At 39.0% G+C, this 17,344-nt stretch overlaps 1 long non-coding RNA gene across 1 annotated transcript in view; it reads right to left on the reverse strand.

The window, feature by feature from the left end:
* The window catches only part of LOC147584260 (uncharacterized), a 64,446-nt gene extending 48,375 nt beyond the window's left edge, over positions 1-16,071 (reverse strand). Inside the window, exon 1 of the long non-coding RNA XR_015246443.1 lies at positions 15,962-16,071. This is a non-coding gene — a long non-coding RNA (uncharacterized LOC147584260). The remainder of the gene's footprint in view (positions 1-15,961) is intronic.
* Positions 16,072-17,344: the final 1,273 nt, after the last annotated feature.

The raw sequence follows: 17,344 nt of genomic DNA on the forward strand, positions 1-17,344 counted from the left end.
GAACCTTATAAAACAGGTTGCTGGGCCCCATCCCCAAAGTCAGATTCAGTAGGTCTGGGGAGGGGCCCCAAGGTTTTGCATTTTTAATTTTTTTTCAGTTTATTTATTTATTTTGAGAGAGACAGAGAAAGCATGAGCAGGGGAAGGGCAGAGAGAGAGAGGGAAGGAAAGAGAATCCCAAGCAGCCTCCACACTGGGCAAAACAGGACACAGGGCTCAAACTCACAAACCTGTGAGATCATGACCTGGGCTGAAACCGGAAGTCCAACACTTAACCAACTGAGCCACCCAGGTGCCCCAGGTTTTGCATATCTAATAAATCTCCATGGGATACTGCTGCTGTTGATCTGGAGACTACAACTTGAGGAACACTAGGTAGTATAATGTTCTAGAGTAAGCATCAGACCCCAAGAGCTAGATTTCAGGTTGTGCACAGGTGGTATATACCTTCCCTTGGTCAAAGAAAATAAAGAAGGGTGACTGGGAGTATTCAGTTTTCTCACATTGTAGACCTTCCTCAGGGTAAAGTTTCTCATTCTCTCTTAGCCAACCTTTTGCTTTTAGCTGGATTTCAAGAAAAATATGAGAAACACAAAGTTTTATAAGGTTAAGGCAGGCCTAACTTGGCTTTGTAGGGCTCTCTCCTGCCTCTCTTCTCAGTTCTGGCTTCTCTTCTTCCTCCAGGTCCTCCCTCTGTCTTAGCCCTCATCCTGGCTCTCAGCCATTCCATGAACATTTACTGCAATGGACACCAGGCACTCATGGAGGCATCTTATCTCCAGTAACTCAAAAAGTAGGTGTTATTCTTACTGTACATATGGAAAAACTGAACCCTAGAGAAGTCAAATAATTTTCCAAAAATGATGAAGCCAGTATATAGTGGAGTAGGATTCAAATTCAGGTTTACATGCTTCCAAAGCTCATTTTCCTTCTCTGCATTGCTCACATAGAGACAGTGGCAGTCCATGTCAGCTGCCTATTAGGATCATACTGATGCCTGGGCCCTGGGTGTTGGTGGTTTTAAAAGCTCCAAGGTTATTCAAATGTGTTGTCAGTATTGAGACTCACTGCTTTATGAGTATTGGTGTGATACTTATGGTTTATTAGGTATGTGTGTTTGAGTCTGTGTGTGTGTGTGTGTGTATGTATATGTATACATACACAGCAAAACCTTGGATTGCGAGTAACTTGTTCTGTGAGTTTTCCGCAAGATGAGCAAACATTTCTAATAAATTTTAACTTGATAAACGAGTGATGTCTTGCAATATGAGTAGTATGTGATGCTGAATGTCACATGATCACAACTGAGCCCATGGTTCTTCTGTCTCTCTCTCTCTCTCACATGCACGTGCTGCAGGATTGAGGGTGATCATATCCCATTTTTAGTTCAAAGGTCCACCTGAATGTTTGCCTGGAATTCCATACTCAGTGTATTGGAAACATGAATTTACCTTTCTCTTCATTGTTCTGTGTCAATGTGTGGCATCACCATCACCTGACCCCCTCAATAGTGAGAGAGCTTGGAGTCAACCTCAGTGCCTCCTGCCTTTTTCATTCCCTCTGCCCATCACAGAAGTGTTGTCAGTTCTCTGTCTCCTAGGCCTCTTAAACCCATCTTCTGGTTCCACAGGCACCAACATAAGTTTTCACCTTCTTTTACTTGGACAGGCAGCAAGGCAGCAGCTAAGGGATACTTTTTCTCTAGCCTTCTTTGCCTTTTGCTTACTGAGCCCAACCTATGAGCTGCTGACAAAGATATTTTTTTTGGTCACACATCTTTTAAAAAAAAATTTATGTTTATTGATTTTTGAGAAAGACAGAGCATGAGTGGGGAAAGGGCAGAGAGAGAGGGAGACACAATCTGAAGCAGGCTCCAGGCTCTGAGCTGTCAGCACAGTGCCCAGTGCAGGGGCTCGAACTCATGAGCTGTGAGATCATGACCTGAACCGAAGTCCAACACTTGACTGCCTGAGCCACCCAGGTGCCCTTTATCACACATCTTTGATGGATTGCCATTGCTACAGAATAAATTCTAAACCCCATGCATGGAAACTGAATAGCCTACAATCTGCCTTCTATTACTTTTAGCCTAATTTCCCATCAGTCCCCATTCCTTGTCCTACAGCCATCCAAATACACTTAGTGATTCAGTCCTAAAAAATGAGTCCATATTCTTTCAAGGGACTCTTTAGCATTCTTCTCCACTCCTTTTACATAGGTAGAAATTTTTTCCTTCTTCAAATATTCAACACATTCAAGTCCTACAAAGGTCAGTTCCATTACTATGAACTCGATGTCTTTTCCCCACAAATTTCCAATCACAATGAATCATTCCATCCTCAGTACATCTCTGTCACACTGTTTAACAATTGCCATATAGTGCCTAGCATGTACATTATCTGCACATGTTTATTTGTTCCAGTTCCAAGTTTCTAAAGGATTTTGAGGACCAAGACCTAGGGTTAATTGTCATCTTATTCCAGACATGATGGAGTCCATATACTATTGGGATCCCAGAACTGGAATTCTGTCTGCCTTATTCACCCTTGTATCCACAGTGCATAGCACAATGTAAGTGTTCAAAAAACATTAGTTGAGTCAGTGAGTAAATAAATGGGGGAACAAGTCAGAAACTCTATACAATCTAGATGGTATTTACTATTTTCATTTGATTTTTATTGTCATTCCTAATTTTGTACAACATTGAATCTGTCTTCAGCAGAGCTAATGTTACTTTTTATGTCAAAAGCAATAGAATATAAAACCTTCTTCAAAAATTGGAATGCTGGTCATGCTGAAGATAAGGCAGCTAAGATCCAGAGGGATATACACACACACACACAGAGCTGAGCTGTGGTATCCTACAAATTGAAGAAGCTATTTTCCTATAACAAGTGATGAGCAGGAGAGCATTTTGTAAAACCCTTTAGAGAGAAGTTTCCTTAGCAAAAGAGATGGGAAATTTTATGTGAACTAACAGTGAGAAGTGACACAGAGACTTAGATTTTCCTGTTGGCAATATTGCAAGGAAGAAAAATCTCAAGTGAACTGGTGTAGGACATAGAAGCACATGAACAGAACATGAATCATGAAAGAAGAAAAAAAAATCTCGTAAATAACTAAAACTATCCCTGGCTATGCTAAAGGTTCTTAAGTTCCTCATTGAGGACCTACTTTAAATTAATATCAGAAATTTGATAATGTCAAATTAAAATGGGATGGGCCCAAGAGGGGCCAGCTCAGAGATACTGGCTAGCTCAACAATATACTTTACCATGGGAACCATTGTCTAAGACTTCCTCTCCCTCACAAAGCACTTAGTGAGAATCACCAAGGTTCATCTCATTGACTTTCCTCTTTTTGTATTTTAATGGCTGACCAAGTCTCCTTCAGAAGACATATTTTTTCTTTGGATAGTATTAATGCCCTTCAATAGTTTGTTTTTCCTTTTTCTTTTTAACCTAAAGAAACATCTTACTGGCATGTTAGCCTTAATCCAATTTAGTGTACCTTTTTTTCTCATCTCTGATAGACACAGTAGAGTGACATTGATATCCCAGGGGCCGTATCTGTGCTACCACATATTTCCCCTCCATTTGTAGTAACTGACATGACCATAAGGATGGGCACATGATGCCAGCTAGGTGTGTCATAGTTCCTCACTTCCCTTGCTACAATAATTGGTTGTAGGAGTGAGCATAAAGGGCGATCAGAGTCCTTTCTTGGGCTTTTCAGACTGAGGTAGGAGGAAAAAAGCTCTAGATCAGGATGCTGTATGTCAGGTCAGAGCTGCCAGCATCCATGGTCCTAGTGGTAAGAGAGACTGAATTCAACATTCAAAGATAAGCAGACAAACAGGAGCCAGTAACAGAATCTGTAGTTCCAGAATCCCCAGATACACCTGTGTCCTTTCTGATTATGAAAACTACTAAATTCCTCTCCCTCTCCCACAATAAAACTTTTTTCCTCTTAATTTGGTTTCATTTAAAGAGTCCCAATAAATATATGATCCATTATGCATTGATTTCAAAATTTAAATCTCATAGAAAAATTGTATTCTTTTTATGCCCCCAGTCAGCAATGTTTAGAATCAAACACAACTTAACCTCATTCATTACATTGCAACTGCATTGTCCTTCAGTCTGGCCCTCAGACACACCAGACCTCTTTCTTCTCCCAGGCCTTTACGCTTGCTGATCCCTTGAATGACCTTCCCCAGCTACTTTTAGACCTGGTATATTCTCAGTATTTGAGTCTCATTCAGTGCCACTTTCTCAGAAATGCTTTCCCTGACTACCTTTAACAAAGCCATCTTCTCCAATAAGCTTATTTCATGACGCTGTTTATTTCCTTGATAATATATATCCTGATGAGTATTAATCTTGTTTGTTATCCTTCTTGCTCCATAGAACACAAGCTTTATGACAGCAGGGCCTCTCTCTAACACTCACTGCCTCATTCCCAGTGCCTGGCATGGTGCCCAGCTCATAGTAGACACTTACACATTTGTGAAATATTAAATTAAAATGTCATTTCAATTGCTACATAGAACTATTGTTAACAGTATGGCATTAGGTGTATACACTTTATATGCTTTTTATTCCATTGTACGCTTCAGCAATTCTCAACCATACTTTGCTCTCCCGTAAGGTTCTGAGTCAGACCATTCTTTTGGATATTCTTCCATATAGACCAGAGGGACCCTACCCGACTGTGACAGGTGGAATTTTGCTGTTCAAAATGGAGAAGACAGATCAGTAGTATTTTATCGAGAAAACTGCCTGCCATCAAGAAGAGCTTGAAGCTAAGTTCAAAGAGGATTTCAGAGGCAGCCCAAAAGACCTTGTCTAAGTGGATCATTACTGCAGTTTTTTATTAAGACACTAGGTGGCAGGTGACTATGCTCTTGGATACAAACAGGAGTAATTGGCAGGGTAATGCTCACCAAATGCTGGATAACTTTCTCTGTTGACACTAAATGTCAACAGGGATTTTAATCATTTGACAAAAGGGTGAGAATTGTGATAAGGGCTTTGGACTTGGTCTATGAAGCGTGAGACGTATTTTGAAACTTGACTTTCAGACTCACAAAGGATATGTGCAACGTGGGAACATTAAAAAACTAATCTAGTAGAAAAAATTAACATCAGCTCCAGAGCACCACCAAGAGTGATAACTTCTATGCAATGAAACTAAAATCACTATTTTCACTGCAATAACAGCTGTGTACATTTTGGATAAATAATCTAATTTAGTAAATAATTGATTATATACTTTTTTTTCTTTTCAGCTTAAACACCAGGCAGATTTAAAAACATTTTTTTACAACTAGAAAGTGACCAGAGAATCTATTGTCTCCTTGGTAACCTTCTATGCAGAGTCCTGGGTTTGGACAGCCTTTATTTTCTGCCAAGGCCACAGAATATTGGAGAAAACAATCAACTGAGGGACACATGCAAAGCAGATTGTTTAGGTATTCCCTTTTGTTTAATAAACGTCACCTGCTATTAAATAAAGGAAATAGAACATGGGATGTGATAAGCACAATAAATTCTAATGAATATATTTCTTTTCTATCTTGTGGTCTTTAACATATGTTAGTAAGGAAAGTAATAAAAGGAGGATGGGAGGAGAGGCAACCAGATAAGGAAAAAGGGGGAAAAAGATGAGTAAGGGAATAAGATACTGAAGGGGAATGGGAGAGAGACATTCACACAGAAGGGAGAGACCAAGGAAAGAGAAGAAACAGAGAAATCAAGGGAGAATCAAGATAATTATGCTACCATAATCCAAGATAAATGGTAGCAGGGGAGACAGGAAGTGAGTACACAAAAAGAAAAGCAGAAGGAACACAGACCAAAATCTAGAGGAAGAGGAGCAGACAGAGAGGGTTAGTAGTTTAAGATGTTTTCATTGGTGGCTATTTATCTGGGACTGCTTAATCTTCAAACTTCAGAATAAAAGTCTGTTATTTGCTGCCCTTTGAAATGTTTATTAATCTGTGAGTCATAGTTTACTGTTCTTTAAATGATCTAATCTTAAACCTTAGAAGGCTCTTTTCAAATAAATGTGAGTGAGCCTCTTTTAGGTCACCAGGACCAGAGAGTGGCTCAGGTTTGTTCAGAAAATTAGATTAGATTGTGTGGAAAAGATTCTCAGAGAAAGAAGGAAAACAGGAACAATATATAGCCAGGCCTTTCAAAAAAATAGGAACTGGAAGATATTTTAGGTGAGAACTCAGCCCTAACCACCAGGTGTCCTGTCACTAGGTCAGCTCCAGAAATCTACTGTTCTTCCTTTGTTTTCTTTTTTTTTTTTCCCATTGCTGTCACTTTACCTTTCATCTCTGCTTCTGCTGATCTTCCAATTATCAATGATTTTCTTCTGTCTCTGAACTCACACTTGGTAACGCAGAGGATCCACGCTTGGTCAATCATCATTTCTTCCCTTACAGGGGAGAGCTCTTGCTTGAGGCCATGTGAGTGACTGGCTAACCTTGAGTTAGTTGCCTACCCATGGTTCAAAGTCTGATCAGGAGTACAATGTGTATATGAGAGATCTTTCCTTTTTAGACCATATATATGGCAGGTATCTAGAAAAAGAGAATAAAACTGAAAGGCACAAAGGTTGGTGGGACCAATGCATTGCACCCTGACCCATTAGGCATATCACACCTTTTCTTCTTGGACATATGCTTTGGTTATAGCCACACAACCTAGTTAAATTACTGCATGTATACTCACTTGCCCAAGGTCAAATTTAGTCACTACATCCAGAAGAAATATCAATTACTTCATATTTGCAGTCTGAAGCCAGTGGCCTTTGAGATTCTTTTTTTCTTTTGTTTTTGTTTTCTTATTTTTTGTTTGTTTTTAAACCCAAGACCAATAAAGCACTAATGCATGATGCTTGGGGTAGAGAGGAAGGGGAAATGAAGGAAATGGGTAAGCTCTATGAGGGAAAGGAAAGAAGGAAAAGGGGAGGCAAAAATATTTCCCTGTGTTGAGAAAGGGAGAGAGGTTTGTGGGGAGTAGATATACCCACACCCAACTCTGTATGGGTGGCAATATATCAAAGAAATGATGGTGAGGCACCTAAGGAAGGGGTTTGCAGCCTCTGCAAAACATTTATGTTCCTCCCATGTTATCTGACTTAAAGTTATCAGACTTCAGGGGACTACTGTGGGCTTAGGCAATGTCAGCGGTGTCCATGACGGATTGAAGAATGGAGAGCCAGAAAGGCAGATGGAGGACAGAGATGTTCCCTGGACATATTGTAAGACTTCCAGGTTCTTATCAGACCTCAACAAGGAGTTCCAATATTACCTCAGATGAATTTCCCAATAATGTGGTTAGATGTATGCTTGAATTTATACTTCATCTGAGTTATAGAAACAGATACTGCTTAAACCTTGAGTTTACAGACTGGAAATCATACACTTGCACTGATTTCAGCACTGGAGACAGCAGTGAATGCAGTCAGCCTGAAGGCATATTGGGACTGTAACCACCCGATCCCCCTTTTCTTCAACCTCATAAATTTTGTTTCCTGCAGTGCTTAGATGGGAGGAATGTGACTGTCCTTCTTGGTCCTGGTCATAGTAGAGGCTAGGTGCAGGGAACCAGCCAGTCTGTGGACAGATTTGGGGCCCTATTCCAACTTGGATGGAGAGAAGTCTATGAAAAAAAAAAGGCTTAAAAAGTATCTTTTCATGCATTTGGGATGAAAGGAAATCAACAGCAGAGATAGATGATGTTTTCCTTCGGGGTGACTGTAAGCTCTCATTAGGCATAGGAGCCAGAGCTTATTTATGGAATTATACTACAGTTTTGCTGTCTGGACAGCAAGTTCAACCAATTCTAATCAATCAGGTTATACAAGTTCCTATTACAATAAATTCCCATAAAATTAGTCTCTGGGTATAGAGCCTCTGGGGCATATGAAAGGCCATGTTGATCCTGAGGGATGGCAGATGTAAGGCTCATCTGACTTTACTACTCCTATCCCCCACTCCTGAAGATTTCTTTCCCTTCTCCTTCCCCCATCCCTCTTTCCTGTTTTCCTTCCCCCTCCCTCCGGATGCCCACTGTGATGATTCAATACTGGTGCCAAACCACGTAACTGCTTTGATACTCACTTTACCCACTTATGGAGGGATGATGTCTACTTAGCAGGATCACAATGAGGCCTGAATAAAACAGCATATATGAATATCCTTGCATGACAGAGACACTGAATAATTATCTGGTAGGAATTAGAGAAAGAAGAAAGAAGGCAGTGGTTTAAGTGCCACCCAGTACATGGAAAGATAAATCACTCAATGGAAGGTTTATTGGGTGGGAGACAGTGAGGAGGGTGAGTCAGAGCAGACTAATGAAGAAGTGTGATGTTGGAAGGTGCAGGCTGTCGCTGCTGCTGCTGCTGCTGACGTTTATCTGAAAGAGATAGAAGACTAAATCTCTAGTTGGTGGTAATTAGAGGAGCTCCCTAGGCACTTTATGTGGCTGGGATGGTAACCTTCGTGTCTTGCTTGAGACCAAATCCACTTTGTATAATTATATCCTGACAGCAGGCACCCAGCTACATGTTTTTTTTTTTGTTTTTTTTTTTTTTTTTTTTTTTGCAAAAAGATAATATTAAATTCATTGTACTTTCTGTAATTAGCATTTCACATAGGTGAATGAGGAAAAGATGACAGTGTGCAACCTGGTTTCCTTCTCTTTCTTTGGGCAGATGGGCAAATTTCTGGGCAGATTGTGACATTAGGAAAATCCTGAAAATGCATGAAAATTAAAAGGTGTTCTGGAAGTACTTTCATAATGCTTCCTGATATAGTCTTCATAACATGATAAATATGAGGTCACAGACCCTCAAGTTAAAAGATGGTGCATTCCTAATTGTCATCATCTGGTTTGGACTCAATTGAGTCCTCTCCAAATTCATATGTTGAAGCCTTAACTCCTAATGTGACTGTATTTGGAAATAGTTCTTTAAGGAGGTAATTTAAGTTCAATGATATCATAAGAGTGGTACCCTGATCCAATAGGACTGGTGTCCATATAAGAAGTGGAAGAGATCTCAGAGATCTCTCTCTTCATGGGCACACATAGCGGAAAGGTGAGGACATAATGATAAGAGAGCTGTCTTGTGAGGATACAGTGACAAGGCAGCTATCTCCAAGCCAGGAAGAGAGGCCTCATCCAAAACCAACTTGCCAGCACCTTTATCTTGGCATCTGAGGGCTCTCAACACAGTGTGGTGGGCTGACTGCTTTGGGCCTCCACTCTCCAAAGCTTATTTTTGAGGCACCCCACTGTGATGCATGTGGAGCACAGAAGAAGACAGCATCATGCATCGAGTTCTATCATTTGCTTGGCTACATCTGGTTTTTACTGACACATCCAGAGTGGCCACAAATAGCTTTGCAGCTTAGACCATGTTTCCTAGTGCCTCTACAGGTTTCCTACTGCTGCTGCAACAAACCACCACACACCTAGTGGCCTCAAATAACAATTTTAACTCTCACACTTTTAGAGGTCAGAAGTCCAAAATCTTTCTGACTGGGCTTAAGTCAAGATGTTGGTAGGGAGGTTTCCGCAGGGAGGCTCTGAGGAGGAAATCTGTTTCCTTGCCTTTTCCCGTTTTCATGGTCGCTCATATTCCTTGCCTCAGGGTGGCTTCCTCCATCCGCAGACCATGTCACTGCAGTCCCCGCTTCCATTGTCATGTCACCTCTTCTACTGATTCTGACCCTTCCTGCATCTTTTTTTGCAAGGGCCACTGGGATTATAATGGGCCCACCAGGATAATCCAGGATGTGCTCCACACCTCAGTAATTTGCTCTCATCTGCAATTCCTTTTGCTATATAAGGTAACATGCACAGGTTCTGGGGAGTAGGACATGGACATATTTTGGGGGGCATTATTCTATCACATCGTTCTGCCTACACACCACATTCCCAGGCACAGACCTCTTATGGAGCCCATTCCCATTTGCAGTATTCTGTAGGCTCATTATTATGACACAAAGTATCTCCTTCTTGAACATCCAGGTCTTATGCCATTTTGTCCAGGAATCCTTTTCACATTTCTCCAACTCACTATGACTCCTCATATTACTTAAAATATGAGCTCCATTATTTGTCTCTTGTATGTCAGGCTAAATTTAGTTCTATTTTGTTTCACAAGTATTTGTCTTGTGACAAAAACTTACAAATTTCCTAAGTTTTGTGTATCTTCCTCTCATTCCTCTGAAATAATTTCTTTGGCTTTGTAGGTCATATTCTTATCTGGACTCACTGATGCCCATGGGGTCTGTGTCACTCCCCAACCAAGTGACTGAGCAGATTGGTGTCCCTGCTTGTTTGTACCCATTCACCCTTGGCCTTGGTTGTGGGTCAGCCTCCTGCTCTTATCCTTTCTGTGGGCTTTTTTTTGAAACTTCTTTTATGCTAATGCCCTCCAGGACTGGGCTCCTTCCCTGGGGCCTGGAGTTCAGCTTCTGATTCCTACTTCACTAATGAGCAGGGCCTAGGTCCATGCACATAAATTCTCCAGATAAGACCTATTTGATAGGAATCTGGGGACCTAGGCCACCTCCTGGCCTTAGGACCTTCCTACCTCACCTTGAGCCATTGGGGTTGTCCATGCAGGAATTTTGCTTTTGCTACCTAGATAAACCTCCAGTTTGGTATCTGTCACAACTCTTCCAGCCCCTGTTATGTCTCAATGCACATTTCTCCTGTGAGCATGAACCATCTTTACCTTTTATCCCATGTTTCTGTGAGTAAGCAGTCATACCTCACAAATCACTCCAAGATATAATCCCTGTGAATTTCCCACAAAGCCTACTACAGACCTAGCAAGTATTTAAAACCAGTACCAATTGATTGGAGAATTGGTTTTATTCTCCTTACTCCATATTGGCACATTCAAGGCAAATATACTTTGTTAAGGACACAATCTGGAGAAAGAACTGCTTCTTTTGTCTCCCTTTTCTGGAAACATGGAAGTCAGCTGCAATTGCCATGTGACATTTATCTTTTGCGAGCCTGCTATATGGGAACAGTAGGGATACAGAGATAAAAAACAAAGTCCCTACCTTTAAGAAACTCCTAATCTAATATGGTACACAGAGAAGTAAAACAAATTATAACTGGAGTGAACCACAGATTTGCAGTCTATTGCAAAATGAAAATGTGGAGCCTCTTGTTAAAAAAAATCAGGAAAAAAAGTACCATTAGCAGTGCAAAAATTTTAAACTTTTTTTCTTCCAAAAGCTCTCTTGATTTGGCATACTATTTTTTAATGTGATGTTTAATATCATTCTAAGTAAAGGAAAATTAGAAATTTAAATTGTTAGCATAAATTTTGTTATCCATCTTTATATGGTGCAGTACCAGCTTTAAAAAATCCAAATATGATAGCATTTGACTCACAGGCAGAATCACTGAAATTGCATAATTGTAGTATCTTGTTTTTACCGGGACAGTAGAAACGTTGCACAAAACTAACTCAACTATTTTCATTTCACTTCTTGATATGCATGCATTCTACCAGCACTTGCCACCTATAGGCTACTAATGAATAAGAAAGGACTAGAATTAAATATGATTACTCTATCTTTCCCTTTTTTGTGTGTTATAATTTTCCATGTAAGGGTTTGGCTAACATGGGGAAATAATAAGAATAGGAAAGGATGTTAGGGTTCGTTGCTCATTTTTAGATCATTACTGTTCTTTAAGAACATTACTGTCTTCTTCTTGTGTTCCAAGCAAGCTCCAGTTGGAATAGGGAGCATGTTCTTTGGGGTTGTAAATGTTGCTTCCTACTTAGCAGTAGATGTAACATGCTTATCCTGTACTTTTTTTCAATTTTCTGGAAATCTCATGCATTGTGGGTCTACTGGAATTCTGTGATCTTGGGGCATTGCAACTGTTTTATGTGAAGGGGGCAGTCAAAAATGGCTGACACCATTACTGAAAGTATCTCTTCTGCTCAAGTGCATGCTCTGCTGTCCTAGGTGACTTGATTTGCAAAACCCAAATTCAAAGATAAAATTAAGAATTTCAAGATGGTGACAGCAGAATATTAAATAAAGTGTGGGGCCCTTCAGAGCAGAGCTCTATGCAACTATACTGGTCCTGCATCCCTGAATCTGGTCCCGATGACAATACTCAGTGAGAAATTCCATGATAGAGACAACACGGGGTTCCCTGGGAATACATTACTAGAAGGGGGGAAGAGAGGACTTTCTATAGGAGCTGACACTGGAGCTGAAGCTTCAGGAATGAGAAAGGTGTCGCCAAGTCAACAAGGAAGGAAAAGAGCATGATAGCAGGAGAAACAGCAGGTGCAGACAGAGACGTTATAAAGCACTGCATGTTTGGGAAACTACAGCTGTATGATATAGTTGCAATGCAGTTGGGTCTGGAATAGCAAAAGAAGTTGACTCAAGAAGTCCTAAGGGAATGTGAATGACAAATGAAGAAATTTGCTCTGAATGCCATTGGAGCAGTATAAGCAGAAGAGTGACATAAAAAGATTTGTATTCTCAAGGGGTCTCTCAGATAATTATGTGAATAATAGGTTTGAAAGAGGGAAACTAGCAAGAGAAACCAATTTGAAGCCATTGCAGTGCTACAAGAGAGAAGCTAAGACTGTGGATTCTTTAATTTTGACCTTTAAAAAATGTTCATTGAGAAAGACAGACCCATATTAAGTAATAAGAGTTAAAATATTAAGTGAAAAATTAACTAAATAACAAGCCCATGTATAACAGTAACAATTGCTATAGATTTGGCTTCTTATATCAGCTTCTAAGCCACTCTCTTCAAAGCACTGGACAAATGCTTCAACAAATGTGGATAAGAGAAATGTTTTTTTTTTTTTTTTTTTTTTTTCCTAGTTTGGTCTATGTTCCATTATTATTCAGTGATTCTTCTGTTGCCATTGCCAAGGGCTTACTGCTAAACAATTCTGTTCATGTTTTAGGCTACGCTGGTTTATATTAAAGCAAAAACTAAGAAAAAGAAACCTTGCCAGCCAGGAACTATTCTTCCAACATTGCCTGGTTGTTGTATAAACTCTACTTATGTAACTTTGCAAGGAATTGGGGAACTGAAGCAAATATCCAAGCTTATTCTGACTTCCTCACTTTTGATTTGTCTGCTTTGATTTCCCCTTTCTATTTACTTTCTCTCTTTAATCCTTCCCATCAAAATATACCATTAAATGTAATTCATCAGAGCAGTGCATTGCTACCTTTTATCATGTAGCAGCCCACATAGAAAATGATGATGTGGATATGGCACACTGGGGTTAATGGATAAGACCACCTGCAACTGTAGCGACTGCTCTGGGGGTTCTGGCTGAGTCAGCCTCCACCCACCTGCTCTGAGGGCTGAGGGCTTGAGTGCACCTGTGATCCATTTCCAGCACAGCAGTCTACATCCGCATACAGACCCACAAACTGTCATGATGAGGTTTTGGCCCTTCCAAGAAGCAATGTTAACTAGTTCAGTGTTTCTTAAACCTTTATATGCTTCTGCAACACCTGGGGATCTCATTGAAAATGAATATTCCGCATCAGGTCTGACATTCAGTATTTCCAACATGACTCCAGACCAATGTCAGTGTGGTTCATGGACCATACTTTGTGTAGCAAGGAACTGGGTGATTCAATAATTTAACTTGCCCTGGAAAAATTACAAAATTCTTCAAAATTAACATAATTTAAAAAAATTATAAAACTCACAAATTTCCTGACTTTTAATATTGGTTACCAGAACACCAGAAACAGTATTAAACAGCCTCTTTCAAATTCCAGGAAAAGTCTGCCATTCTTATTTGACTAAATCTATCGTTTCAGTTTTACACATCCAATATATTAGAAGCTTCAAATTGTTGTTCTTGGTAACCCTCTAACACCTATTTTGAAGTGATTATAACTGACAGTTCCTCTTATAAGAAGAGGAACGTGCTTGGAGTACAGAGCACTACTAAATTTGGTTTTCTTGTAATCAAAGACAGACCCTTGTAAATAGAGGTGAGAGCTGATGATTTAGCAAGACTTTTGCTCTAGATGGAACGTACTCAAGGAAAAGCCATAGTTATGTTAAAAGTTATTATATTCTCCTGGTACTTGAGAAGAGAAGTTATGCTATTAGAATAATTTCTTTGTAGAAGCCCCTGGGTGGCTCAGTCTGTTAGGGGTTAAGCATCCAACTTGCTTTAGGGTCAGGTCATGATCTCAGGGTCATGAGATGGAGCCCCCCACCCCACCACCCCTCCACATTGAGGCTCTGTGCTGGGCCTGCTTGGGATTCATTTTCCCTCTCTCTCTGCCCCTTCTTCCCCTCAAAATGAAAAAAATAAAAGAATCACTTAACCTTAAACTAAATATTTTTTTTCCTCCATATTGTGACTAAAACTTTTTGCTCTTGAAATTGTTACTGTTTTTTTTTTTTCCAGTTGTCAGTATTGCAGACTAAGAGACAATAGGTGTTATGTCCCACTTCTAAGTAGAAAAAAAAATTTAAAGGCAAATGTAAAAATGACTTTAACATAAAGCTGAAAGTGGTATTTAAAATAAGCTCAGTGACATAAAACTTCTTGGAAAGAGAAGGTGAATCTTCAAGATTCAAAACATTTTGAAAATAAAAATTTAAGCTTTCTATTTTTATGTATACCAGTTTTTGAATAAGAGAAACCACAGACAAGATGTGAGATTGATAATGAAACATGCCTCTATTCAGATTATGAAAATTTTGGACATGTTTACACAAATATTTATTTCTATAAGATCCAAATACTTTTATTCAAACTGTTTGAAAATCTTATGTTCAGTAAGATTTTAGTCTAATTCTTGTAACATAAGCATCAACGAGACATTTGAATGTAAAGTGATTGGTAGGGAGTGAATTTGGAATTATTTAGAAATCTACTATCTTTAAAGTAGTGTAAATGAAATCATTCTTTTCTGAATGAAAATGACATTGGAAGAAAGGGTGATTGCAGTAATAAGCTTGAAAATCTGGGAAAGTTGTCTAACTTTATAACCCAGGGAAGAAAACAAGATATGTGGAAAGACAAATTCATGATTCTGGAGGCCTAAAAAATCAGTAGGCATTGGAAGGAAATAAATTATGACATGAACTGCAGAATTCCATTAATAATTTATGGAGGTCTCTTTTCCAAGCAGAGTTTAAAAAGGTGGGCAGGGATTCTCTATATGGAGTCAATAGTTGATTAATTTCATATCAATCCTTTCTTTGAAGATTGCATAGAGAAATCATGGAGCAAAATGCTTTGACTATGGATGAGTAGTTTTATGGCCAGTAAATTGTAGTACATGGTGTTTTACATTAGAGAAAGGGCAATCAGATTTCATGCTTCAGAGTGTAAATTGATTACTCTCTTGGGATCAGAACATAAATCATTTTTCTGGCTATCTTACTGTGATTTCATCCAGCTGGTAAAAAGCACCTTTTTTTTTCTTCTTATCAGCATCAAAAGGATTAGACTTAGACCACGATAGTTAACAAATGACAAAGCCTGGTGAACTGATATCTTATTTTTTTGAAGAAAATATGAATTTAGCATGGGTTATCACATCTACTTTAATTGTATAGATTTTGGTTAATGAAAGAAACAACAATACCCAGAAGTTATTATTCCCTCTGAAGTGATTACAGTTCAGGTAATAGCACCTAAATGGAGGCTGGATCACGGAACAAGTCTGAACAGCTAGAGTCCAATAAGGAAAAACAACAGCTGAGCAACACCTATGGCAGGCACAGTGCAAGGCATTTCGTATCTATGATCTCATACGAATGATTATCTGTAATAAAGACTATTTTTCATAAAAATAGCTCATCTGAAACAGCTAAGCAGAGCTTCCAGAAATATTCCTTATTTCAATATTATACACAATTAGAACAAAAATGAAGAATGCTCTCACCTTAGTAGTATTGGGAATTTATCGTCAATGTTTCTCAATCAGCTATTTTCTCCTGACTTGAACATAATTTTTTCTTGAAGTTAAATCTCTTGGACTATGTACACAGAGCTGAAATTGAATTAATAATTTATTATGATTAATTATGTTCAAAATTCTTATTTGTTACCCATTTTCGATCCATATTTCTGCTTAAGACACAAATGCCTTTTAGAAATAGAAGAAACCACCATTTTCTTTCTGGGTCCCAACAATTCTTTCCTCACAAAGATGACACTCAGAATATTAATCTACTTACATGAGTAGCAACCAATCAAAAAATAATATTTCTTATTGTTTTCTTCCCTCTATAGTTAGCAGAATGACTATCCTTTCGCTAAGTCTTTATCTGTTTTCTCCAGTGAATCACTTTTAATCCTAGCCCTTTACCTGTTGAACAATGAATAATGAATGCATTATTATGATATATGGGATTTGCAAACTCTAGGCACCAGCTATAGACCCTTCTGAGCTCCAGGAGTCAAAACCTCTGGCAGCTGTAATGGGTTACTGTTAAGCACAGGTCAATTTTGCTTTTCATACCTATTTTATATACCTTTCTAGCTGATGTGGTGAACTGAGAATGAGAGTCTTATTTTCTGAAGACAAAACTCTATTGCTTAAATAACCAGAGCGCTTCTAGAAACAAATAAGACTCTATGTTCAGTAATAGCTGAATAATCTTCATGAGGTAGAAAGATCACAGGCTTAAACTCTAACCTAAAGTCTAAGCTTGACGGAAGTTTCATCACCTCGGTAATCGTGAGCATGTTATGTGGTCTAATGTAGTTCTATTGCCTCATCCGTAATACGGAGGTAACGCTTCAGGGTGTTCTCTTGTGGTTTACATGGCATAACTTACAGACAGTGTTTAACAGAGTCACTGGCTAATACCTAGTAGGTGTCTGATGAATAGTAATATTGTTACTCCTCTTCTCCACCTTTTCTGAATTAACCGCTGATTAACTCTAGTCAGTACGTAATTTATACTGGAATTACTACTATGGATTTGCAGTCCTTTGTCCTTTACTTTGGTCCTAGTTGCAGGGTCAGAGCTATCACTGACATGGCTGTCTTTAGGAAATGGTTGCTTTTATAAATTATAGTCTTCTTTCAAGTGGTTACTAGATTCCCAATTTCTCAGATAAGCTGCCTTCCTCACCACACTGTTAGTGCATCAAGATCTTGTATGTGTTTCCCCTAAGTACCTGGATACTAATTGACATTGAACTCCCAGGTTAGGAAATGTGACTTTCTCTTCTACACTGTGGATAACTGTTTCTTGTTTAATCAGAGCACATTTTTGACTTATATTATAATAATTAAAAAATGTTTAATGTTTATTTT

This window comes from Puma concolor, chromosome A1 (genome assembly GCF_028749965.1).
Source record: "Puma concolor isolate L17-30 chromosome A1, mPumCon1.1.hap2, whole genome shotgun sequence".
Lineage (NCBI taxonomy): Eukaryota > Metazoa > Chordata > Mammalia > Carnivora > Felidae > Puma > Puma concolor.